This window comes from Hesperophylax consimilis, chromosome 10 (assembly GCF_061612785.1).
Source record: "Hesperophylax consimilis isolate HC1 chromosome 10, BYU_Hcon_1.0, whole genome shotgun sequence".
Lineage (NCBI taxonomy): Eukaryota > Metazoa > Arthropoda > Insecta > Trichoptera > Limnephilidae > Hesperophylax > Hesperophylax consimilis.
The window spans coordinates 15,983,760-15,995,723 of NC_142845.1; the positions used below are offsets into that span (position 1 = coordinate 15,983,760).

The 11,964-nt window shown below is 34.5% G+C and overlaps 1 non-coding gene across 1 annotated transcript; it reads left to right on the plus strand.

Annotated features, from left to right (window-relative positions):
• Positions 1–272: 272 nt before the first annotated feature.
• On the plus strand, positions 273–345 carry TRNAS-GGA (transfer RNA serine (anticodon GGA)). Its single transcript has one exon. It is a non-coding gene; the product is annotated as a tRNA-Ser (tRNA).
• Positions 346–11,964: the final 11,619 nt, after the last annotated feature.

Sequence of the window (11,964 nt, forward strand, 5' to 3'; positions counted from 1 at the left end):
ATTTTTTTTTGGTAAACTAATGTTTAAGACAAGATTTTTTTATGCATAGCACAAAGAGTAACAATTATTTTACAAGCAATAATTATTAGCCTGAAACACTCATCCACATTGAAAAATCTCCTGATAAAAGATATCTAGTGAGAGAGTTAGCACTTACAATGCCTTTCTCATATAAAATAAAGTTGGTTGTTTCAGGTGAAAAAAATGTAACAAGCAGTAATTGTTGAATGAAACACTAGTATATATTGAATTATTTCGCGGATAAGAGATAAGCCGCCATAGCTCAGTGGTCAGAGCTGTCGACTGGAAATCGAAAGGACACGGGTTCAAGTCCCGTTGGCGTCATGTATCTTTTATCAGGAGATTTTGCAATGTGGATGAGTGTTTCAGGCTAATAATTATTGCTTGTAAAATAATTGTTATAATATTAATAAATAGGCTAAGCATAATACTACTTCTGCTTTTATTTCTTGATTACTGTTGCACTCAACTATTATGTATACAAATGTTTGTAAAAGCCCGCATGGGCGTAGAATATAAAAATAAATAAATATATGTATACATACTTGAGTTGGGTCTTATAAAAAGTTGGAATAAGAGACAAGTATCTATAAAAAATGTGATCGAAGAAATGGGTGTGTGCCTTGACAGATTTATGTGATGTTCTGTCTTCCCTATACCTGGGGATAAATAGCGTAAAGCTAGTCTCAAACATATCCTATACTTTCATGTTGGCTTGGTTTATTTCATTATATCGCTCGCCATACATTACGATTGAGAATATTGTGGCATGGTGAAAAAGGCCAAGCCCACATATATTATGAGAGTATGTATAGCGTGATTACGAGAGATGGAAAGGCCCATAAAGATACTGAAAAAAGGGTAAATGCAGGAAACTCCATTAATGGAGAACTGAATGCGGTTAGCGCTAGCAAAAAATTGTCCAAGGAAGCGAAGCTGGCATTCAACAATGGAGTGCTGGTATCTACCCTGACGTATGGAACTGGCAGAGGAAAGACGAAAGCAGACTGAATGCTGTAGAAATGAGATCCCTGAGGAATATGTGTGGTAAAACCATGTATGACAAAAACGTTGTAAGGAATGTGGATATTCGTAAAGAATGTAAGGCGAATAAGATTAAGAAAGGGTTGTTTAGATGGTTTGGGCATGTAGAGATGATTTATGAATGTGAATGAGGCAAGGAGTGGCCAAGACCGAGTTGTTTGGCGGTAAGTCCTCTCGCCTACCCCTGCAGAGAAACAGCGTGACGGTTGGTTAGATTAGTTAGTTATACAGCGTACATGTGAGACTAGCATTGTGGTTAGATAGATAGATTAAAATTACTGAGTTTTTTTATATTTTGTTTTGTAAGGACTTATTTGAAAGAATATTTTAAGTTACCTGATCACCTATCATTGAACTGGGTTTGGTTGTTATCTTTATTTCCATTTCACTGTTTTTCTTTAGATCCTTTTGTCTCTTATGAGTCTGCGCGCTGGTTGACCGTTTGGTGGCTTCTGAGTGAATTGAGAGGCACTGATCTTTGCATATATTGCTTCCTACATATTTCCTATACGTCAGGGGCTTGTTCGGAGTGAAGATGTGGTCAGTCTTCAGCCAGCCCTTGTTCTTAGTCACCTGACTGAAAATATTTATTTATTTATTTGTAAGAAACAAAAAGCTTTAAAAAACAAATGAGGTTAAATAAGGTTAAGCCAAAGAAGAGATAGTAGTTTTATGATGCCTTAAAACTAATAAGTTGGAAAAGTGGAGAAGAAGAGGAATATAGGATAAGGATAGGAGATGCTCCCGATACATTCTATACCACACTTTAATTTATGATCATACGGTTTTTTTTTGTTCAATTTGTACTGGTTATTGCTAAGAATGTCTACATCATAAAATTGTGTGTTATACGGTGCACATATACGGGGAATTGGAAGAACTTTCTAATGTTAGTTTTGCATGCGGCCAAATGTAAAAATCGGTTTATCGGGTTGATCTTGAGGGGAATGTAGATTTATTTTTATAAAATTGGTAAGCTCAGGCCGAGTCCAGGCAATTATTCAGAATTTATTTAATATTAAAATAAATAGAATGTTGAAGCAAAGTGTTCCAGGGTTCAAGCTGTCAAAACGAGATTTTGAGAGGAGAGGCAGGAGTTACAAAATGGGATCCAGAGGGAAGATCAACGATATGAGTTGTGTTCAGCATCCAACTCCTTCTGCTCTTCATAGACAGGGCATAGATGTGTATGACTTCTGTATTAAATATTGGCGACAATAAGGAAGTTGAGTCCATTTTTTTTATTTTTTTTTATCAATGTTCGCATTCAAACTGGTAATTAAATACTGGTATTTTTTTTTTTTTTTTTAAAGTTTGTTTTCATAATTAAATTAATTCTCAAAGTTTAAATTTTATTAAGCCCGCCAAAACGAGCGGAATCCGAGCGGTAAGAGGCGGGTTGTGGTGTGACGTCATTCGAACTGTGAAAACCACGTCGCATAAGCATTTTGTATCGAAAAATTTGTATTTCTTCAACAAGGAATTCCAGTAATTTTTTTACCAATGTTAACCGTCTATTAGAATTGATGTTATTAAAAAAAAAAAAAAAATTGATTAAGATTTCATAGTTAAATTAATATTTTAAGTTAGAATATTTGCTTTTCTCGCCCGGTACGGTACTTGTACGGTATTGCGGTCGCTACTTGTTGACGTTCCCCGCGCGAATTCAGAACCACCGCGCAGAAAAGTAAAGACCAATAGTAAAATAACGGTTTACAGCCCAGTTCACTGTTTGACTTTTCTGGGCGGCCGGCGGCCTGAAGTGTATCACATGCTATGTGACATGTATAATAATAAAAACTTCTAAGTTATGCAATAAACAACATATTATTATAAAGCACTATACGAATATGTATCTTTAGAAATCCATTTCATATAATAATAACAACAAATACGTACATATATTTGACAAACCCAAATAAACCTTTGGCCTATACACCTCTCTCATCTAAACCGACCATCTCTCATGTAATAGAAAGAGATGCACCATAGGTGATCTGTTGTACGTACAATCACGACACATGTGACGTCAGAATTCTTTCGACCAATCGTGGAGCGTATCCCTTTGCAACCGGCAAAAAATTTTAAAATTGTGATGTGCCACATTGTTAAAGCTCTTAGTTATGATCTCATAGGTCTGGGCGACTTACTGGTTGAAACATGTGCGCTTGAAAGTACCCTAAATAAGCAGCTCCCGCACGTTCAATCGACACCGGTTCCGTTCACAAAAACAAATTTATTTTCTGTCTTCAAACACAAACTCACTCTCGTGTGAAGCCGGTTGTAAAGGGGTATACAGTCTATTGCTATTGAATGCTTTTTCAAGAACGTTTAACTAATTCTAAGAATAATAATATAGAAATATATTTATATATTTAGAATCGATATTTTTTGATCTACATGAACATATTTTTTATAAGTCTAAATATTTTTACTCAACTTCCTTATTTCAGAGGGATGATATATACAGGGTGTATCGGCACGTACCTGACAAACTTTAAACAGCTATTCCTTAGCACATTTGGAGTAAAAAATGTTATGGGCACTTTGTTGTCCGGTAACATTGTTTTTCAATTAAAAACAAAAAAAAATAAAAAATCCACACTCCGTCACTGTCATTGGAATTGTTGCTGTTATTAGCAAGTGTGTCAAAAAGTGTCCTCGCTCTTTCGTACACACTAAATAATAATAGTTAAAAATGAGACGAATGGTGCCGTGCCATTTCGTTGTGATTGTAAAAGCGCGCCAACGTAGGTACGTACGTACATTATTCATCAAAACTCGAACAAAATATTGCCAGACGGGTTTTCAAACTTTGACAAAGGATAAAACATTGGTGACATGTGGTGAAAATATGAATAATAAATTTTTTATTAAAAAAAAATGTTACCGGACAGCAAAGTGCCCATAACATTTTTTACTCCAAATGTGCTAAGGAATAGCTGGTTAAAGTTTGTCGGGTATGTAAAAAAAAAAATATATATATATATATATATTTTTTTTTTTTTACATTAACCCCACACAGGAGGCCCTGTGGAAAATAATTTCCATCAGGACCTATATCATCTTTTAGAATGCTGTGAGGAGGGTCTTTTATAAGGAAAGGAAGGAGAGGACATTTTGGGAAGGTTTAAGGGCTGGTTATGAATCTAGGGATCAGTGTGTCCAGGAGTGGCGGAGATATGAATATATCCCTACCACTGCGGTGCAAGGCAATGGGTCGAGAGACCAGTTGGAGAGGTCAAAGGGTCTCTCCAAACCAACCTTTCTCGATCTGGCATGCCACGCAGCTGGTGGGCAGCCGCATACTGAACACACCTCACCCGATGAACCCGGGCACCCCTGCTAAATCACCGGCCGTAGCGAACCACTTGGGGTGACCTATGGCAGAGGTGTTTGTTATTGAATAAATGGTTCCCGAGGCGGCGGTACCCAATTCCACCTCCCAAATTGAGAACTTCCCCTTAGTCGCCCAATACTTTCCCCTTACTATTACTATTATACTATTCCCCTTAGTGGCCGAGTTGACATCGCGCTTGGATCCCACTCGGGCGTAGTGTGTTCAATTCCTCGGCTGGCTAAGTCCTCCATCACAACACAAGCAACATTTTCAGCTTACTGTGGTGGTAGTAGGAGATTTAAAAATATTGTCAGGTTATTCGTAACCCGGGAATGTTAGTCTTTCTTTTTAAAAAAAAAAATAAAAAAAAAAAAAAAATAAAATAAAAAATACAAAGATGTGGAAAGCAACTTCAGAGGCTGGGCGAGGAGCCACTGAAGTAGCCCAGAACACGTATGCCTGGGGGCGCCATGTTGAGGTGATGGATCTCCGACCCGAATAGGACAAAGAGAAGAAAATGAAAGTACATAAAATAAATTAATTAATTTACTCAAAGACTTACTTTCTTGTGGTAGTATTTTGAGGTCCAGGATTCCAATGTTTATTTTGATTGATCGCTTTGTTTGATATTTTACTTCTGTACATTGAATATCTATCACCTGAAATATGTATAATAATATAAAGACAATTGACAGAACTATTATTGTTTTGTATATCTTAACACACTTCCAGCGGAGAGGATAGCTCTACCTTTTACACCGGTCCTACTTAAATGGCTGGAAAGGCATTGCTGTCCGCTAATTCTTTATAAATATTGTATACCAATATTTTTGTAAGGGTCCCAACTATAAATATGTATTAACAATGTGATACAAGTCTCCCATTTTCTGGAAGAATATTTAATCAAAAGGAATCTATACTAAACCTGTAGAATGGGAAATAAATCTTTTCACTTATGGCAATGGAGATGCGGAAATTGTTCTTTTTTGTAATGATTCGTGTGAAAGAGAAAAAAAAAATTGTAATGTGATAAAATACATACATTTTTTCCACATAAAACATCACCAAATGGCCCAAATTACAAAGTAGGTTTTAATTTTATACAATACTTTTATAGACTTTGAATTCATCTGCATTTTCATAATTATTAACAGTATGATTGACTCACCTACTTGCAACTCATCCCTTTCAATATCCCTTCCCGTAAACTTAGTAATAATGATTTGCTTTTCCTCAATCAACACTCCACAAATTATGGATACCATTTGTTACTAATGTCCAGAATGGCAAGACTTGTCAACTCAAGTCAGGACCTTTAATTTTTTGGTGTAAGCCTAAATGATTTTTGTCAGTCATTACGCAAGTAATATTTTGTATTCATATGGCTGAAGTCGTGAACTCCATGAAAATCTTGATCCTGTCTTGACTTGATATTATCGCTTTTGTTTTTGTGCCCTATTTTTGTCATAGCATCTTTTATTGTAACATTTCTCCTTGTATTGTATTTTGTGTAATATGTAATGTGTTGATTGGACTTGGTCCATTAGTAAATAAATAAATAAATAGTTGGGGTGTGATGACTACTAAGTAACAAAAAATAAATTATAAAATATCTATTATTTTCAAAGATATAGCGATTTAAAGAAAAATCCATTTCCGCAAACGGCACCCTATATTCATCCACTTAAAGTGTGTTAAGACGTGTCTACTAAGTGGAGATTAGTTTTATGGACAAATTGTCCATAATAATAATATAACATCACACAAATGGAAAAAAAAACAGTTAAAAATGACAAATATGTAAGACAAAATGTATGTAGGAAGATAAAGTCAAGTCAAAGCATGAACAAGGTTTCAATAAAGTCCAAGAATTGAGTCTTATTGTTAATATTTTTTTTACATTAACTCCACACAGGAGACCCAGAGGAAAATAATTTCCCTCAGGGCCTATGTCATCTTTGGGAATTCTGTGAGGAGGTCTTTTTAAGGGAAGGAAGAAGAGTAAGTTCTAGGAAGAAAAAGGTATGAGGGGTGAGTAGGAGTGAGGGACATATGAATCTATCCCTAGGGCTGCAGAGCAAGGCGATGGGTCGAGAGAGTCCAACTGGAGAAGTCAGAGGGTCTACCTCAACCCATGAACCTGAGCACCCGTGCTATAGAAAATATTATAATTATTTACGTAACAGCTGACAAAAACATTTAAACTTATATAATTTTTTATTATCTTAAGATTAAACTAACCCTGTGACATAGCACTTTCGAACCGTTTCTTTGTAGGGTTTGGCGTGTTCAGGCGATTGTGTTCATGTGGACAGCTATGGTTCACTCTGCTACCTGCCGATTTTACCTACAATTCAATAATAAATTAATATTATTGTAGAAAGCAATCACTTTGTGGTTTGACATATTTAATAAAATTAAATAAAATACTTTTTGTTTTAAAACCACAAGTTTTTAATAATTTTTAGAACCGACCGGTTTCGCTTTACTCAAGCATCTTTAGGGTGCAAAGTTACTAGGATACCTAGTAATAATTTGTACCCTGAAGATGCTTGAGTAAATCGAAACCGGTCGGTTCTAAAAATTATTAAAAACTCGTGGTTTTAAAACAAAAAGCATTTTATTTAATTTTATTAAATAAATTAATAGTTAAGCCAATTTGCATCAATCGAGAGAGGCCGAATACCAGTTGAGAAAACAATACTTCTCATCACAATGAAAACACTAACAAGCATTCAACAACCTAATTTCTTCTTCTGCCCGAAAACATAAAATTTTCATAGTTTGTCTTTTGTCTTGAAGTTATGGTTAGGAAGGAACTTTGGATAAAAGACACTATGGTAGGAACCCAACATAATATCTAATTTGAAATCCAACAACTAACCTCTAGAGAAAATCATAAACATAGATAAATTTGGAACTTTTTAAGAAGGTACCTAGATTATATATTGTTTTGTATATTATTTGTTTGCACTATTGTGCAAATATGTACTTATATTATTAAAATTTTTGTCAATAATAATAACAAATTGTCAATAAATAGGGAAGAGTATTACTTTCCTAACTGCAACGGCCGGAGAGAGCAATTCGTAGTCCACTATTGAGGCAGAGTTACTGGAGCTGTTGTCATCGGGCAATTCATTCAGTGATTCAATTAGCTTTTGGCACACATGCTCCAGATCCTGCCAAATCCAACCATAAAACATTTAATTGTTTTATTCAAATTAATGATCATTAAGAACTTTAAAATTTTGTATCACGAACATAAAAATATAAAAACCAATTGATAATATGGTAATTGCATACTTTATCCCAATATGTATTAACAAGTTGAATTTCAAATGTCAACACAATGACTTGAGATTTGCAGTACATATTATTAAACGAATTGCTATTTTAGGACGACAATGTTTGACTGAATTGGGATTTAGATAATCAAAGAATGCCGAAAAAGATACCATATATTATGCAGCATTTCAACACCTCGTTAAATTGATCAGGCCATTATTTAAAATACATTTTACTACAATATTGCAATGTTTCTAGACATAGTTTTAATATATTATGTACTATTTATATTTCATAGAAATTTTACTTCTCCAGAACTTCTAAGATATTCCGCTAGATGGCAACAATGTATTATATGTACTACTACTGCCATCTAGCGGAATATCTCTAAAGTTATGGAGGAGTGGGTAAAACTAATATATGGTAAAGGTGATAATAAGAGTTAAATTTTCATTTTCATTCCGACAGAAAGACACAAAAAACTTACAGAGTATGATACATCCGTAGGATCCTGGGACGGGAGGCAAACTCTGTTGATTTCCAGAGTAAGCTGCAGCAGAGTATGAAGTTTCTCTTGAGTCCCTCCGAAACCCCACACAATCCTCATGTGTCGTTGGAACATCTAGAAAATATAGAATAAGAGTTGTTAAGTATGATCTAGGTCTTAGGCTGTAGGCACCTTGATTTATTTCATAACATATTCGGCATATCGCCGACAGATCTGTTGTAACCTATCGATCTTTCTCATTTGTGACAGGTGTAACGGAAAGAGTAACAAGGGAGCTTTCAGCGGTAAGTCCACAAAGGGTTACTGATCACAGTAGTGAGGTATTAAAAACTATGTTGTAAAAGCAGTTAAATAAACTTAACAGAGTTAGAAAATATATTTCAAATAATCACTGAATGTAATAAAATACATGCATGCAACCAAAACCAATACTTGTGAAAGTTACTACACAAAGAGTGGAAATAAGCTATTTTCGGACTAGTTTGGTGGTTTTTTGCCAATAGATACAAATATGTAATCATTTTAAATAAGGTAAACATTTAAATAATGGTCTTACCGAGAAGGCTTGGTACAGAATTTGATGCAAGTTGACAATATTTTTGGACTGGGTAGCATACTGTTTCCATTGGGTGTAAGGAAGACAGTAATTGAGGGTTTTGGTGATTTCATTCAGCTAAAATAACAATTAAACAGAATACATTCAAAATATCACATAAAAATACATTTGCATCACATTAACAGACAGTGTAACTTACCTGTCTTCCAACTTGATAAAGATGATTTCTAGAAAATCTGCTGCAGAACTCATTGGCTTTCTGTTGTATTTGAGCAATTTCTACTGAATCTTCGGCCACTCGAAAAATGTTTAAGCTTGAACTGAAATAAAACATAAATCAGTCTGTTAGATAGTTGTTCTAGGAGGTATTGGTTAGATCCCCATCTCACTTTTTTTAAAGTAAAAATAATAAGAGAAACAAAAATTTTACAGTATTTTGACTTACGTTATAACCTCCAGAATCTGTTTCAACTTCAGTCTGATCGCCTTCAGCTTTTCATTTGGATCGACGTTTCTTTCAGTGAGGTTAAACTCGGCTCTGTGAGACGAGACGAGAGTTATATTGGAGTAACCTAGAACTTTCTTCTGACTCGTTTTAAGCAAATATTCACTTGTGTTGGCAGCATAATCATCATCCGTCTTGTTTTTGGAAATGCGCTGGTTCTCCTTGATCTCTTCTTCAACTTTATACTGAAAAATAAACAGAGAGATATTTCTGTACAGTCATAAAGCTGACTTGCAATCCCGTCAATATTTAGTCATAAAATGGTTATGAGAGCAACAACTGTAAATAAAATCTTCAAAATAGAATTTTAACTGCTAAAGTGAAAATATTTATTTGAATGTGATAAATATTTTTGAATTTTGAGTAATGGTAGGATAATAAAGATAGATATTATCTTGTAGTTTATTCAATATACATACTTCCTTGAAATCCTCATAATCACTTTCCACCGTTTGGGTAATTTCTTCAGGATTATCAGTGTGTTGAAAATCAATTCTTACATCTTGAGTTTCTGTAAAAAATTTCGTCAAGTCAGTTTCAAGGCGTTGCTGGGGGTTATCCTTGACATGTATTAGACATGTACCATCGCGGACTTTTCTGTAGGCCTATTGAGGATATACAATTCCGTAGTACATTATTTTGATGTATCTTATAAGGTTTGGGCAGCGTTAGCAATGTAAGCGCCCAAAAATATGTTTATTTATAACTTGATTACAAAACATCGACTTTTCTCTACTTTCTATAAGTATAATATATATACTCGTATATGCAAACCTTCCAGAAGAAATTCTCTGACTGATAGTAAAATCCTATCACAATCCATTGCGTAGTTTAGAAGAACTAAGCGCACAAAGAGACAGACACAGAGATCGACTTTATTTTATACTATTTAGAGATGCTTTCATTTTAAAACAATCTCTTCTCAAAGCATGGGTCGAAATAGAATTAATTAATGGGTAAATATGTTTAACCTTTGGGCAGTGGTGGAGGAATCAGCTTTTCAATCTGACTTGTGCAGTATGTAGACCAGATATGGAAATCTTTTTTCTTCGCTCTCTCTCTTCTGACCTTTCCAACGGCTTGGGATAGATCCTCCTCTTCAATAAACTAAAATATCAGTATAATATGCTTGAATAATAGAAGTTAAGGTAGTTAATTTAAATAAATAAAGAAGAACGGGTTAATTAGTACAATTTAAGGTAACATTTCCGTACTCCACTAACATCTGAACACTCCCAAATTTTAGATTTTTTTTAACATTTACTCCACTCCTATGTCATCTTTGGGAATGCTGTGTGGGGGTCTTTTTAAGGAAAGGAGTGAACATATTGTAGGAGGGAGGGAAACACAGAGGCCGGAAAATCGTGCCACAACCGAGCTGTTGAATTCAAGAACGAGTTGTATAAATGACCGATGACAACCGTGAACAAATGTTGGGCGCATGTTTGACGTGTTTCCCGATTACGCACCGGTGCCGAAGGGAAGAATGACGCAAGTTCCTTGGAGCATCTACCATTAAAATACCTGTAAAAGAAGGACAGTATTCCCACTGCTATTTCCAAAAAAAAATTCTTAACACACTTTGGGCGGGAAGGGTAGTTCTACCTTTTACGCCGGTTCTACTTGAACAGCGAAAAGGCATTCCTGTCCAAAAACATTTTATATCAATATCTTTGTAAGGTTCCTAGCTATATGTATATGTATTTAAAAATGTGAACCAAGTCTTCCCCATCTTCTAATTCTTGTCTTTTGTGTGGAACAATATTTTATCAAAAGGAAACTATATTTAAGCCCGTAAAACAGGTAATACATCCTTAAAATTATCGCACCGGAGATGCGGAAGATTTTTTGATGATTTGAATGAAAACGATCTTTTTTTTTTTTAAACTTCACATCATAATAGCAAGTTCAAACACGACATTAAAACTCGGGAAATTTATTACTTTGTCTGAAAAAGTTGAAGCATCTTTTGCCATCTCCCCAAATGAATTACATAAAAAAAATTGTAGTAATTATGTTGAAACGAAGTGTTATTTTAGTAAGTGTGTATTAGGAAGTAAGCAGAGTAAGGAAAATTTACCTAATTTAAATATGACGGTCATACATAATATTATTATGGAAAAAAACTTATATTTACAGGTTAGGATGGAAAAAAGGCATCATTTTCGGAAAAACCAGAAAAAAATCATTATTTCAATTTTTAAAGTAGAAATACGTGAAACAATCAACGTGAGTGCGTAAAAATTTTATAAAATAATTTTTCTTACTTGAAACCTATCATTTCGGTATGAAGTATTCGGTTGATGTTGACAGTTGACATGCCTAAAATGTGACATTTTCGCATTATTAACGACTTTCGTGACTTAAACTGGTAAAAGCACCATCCCCGTCAGGACAGGAAATCTTGGAATAATATAATAAACAATGTTAATATCACATTCAATCATTAAATCCATAAATTTCTTCTGGTTTGTTTACGTTTACATCCGAAAATCAAATAACAGGAACGGTTGTTGTGGTTGTTTGCCATGAAGTTTTCAAGCTGTATTCGTTACTATGGTTACACTTGTGTTTAAATTTTGTTCGGTGTACTATCAGCTGGTCCGTCGTCAAGGAAACGGGTCGGGGTCGAATAACAACATTTTTAACTTTCGCCTCTCCAAATTTATCGTAATAATTTATTTGTTTTGTATTAGAAATAT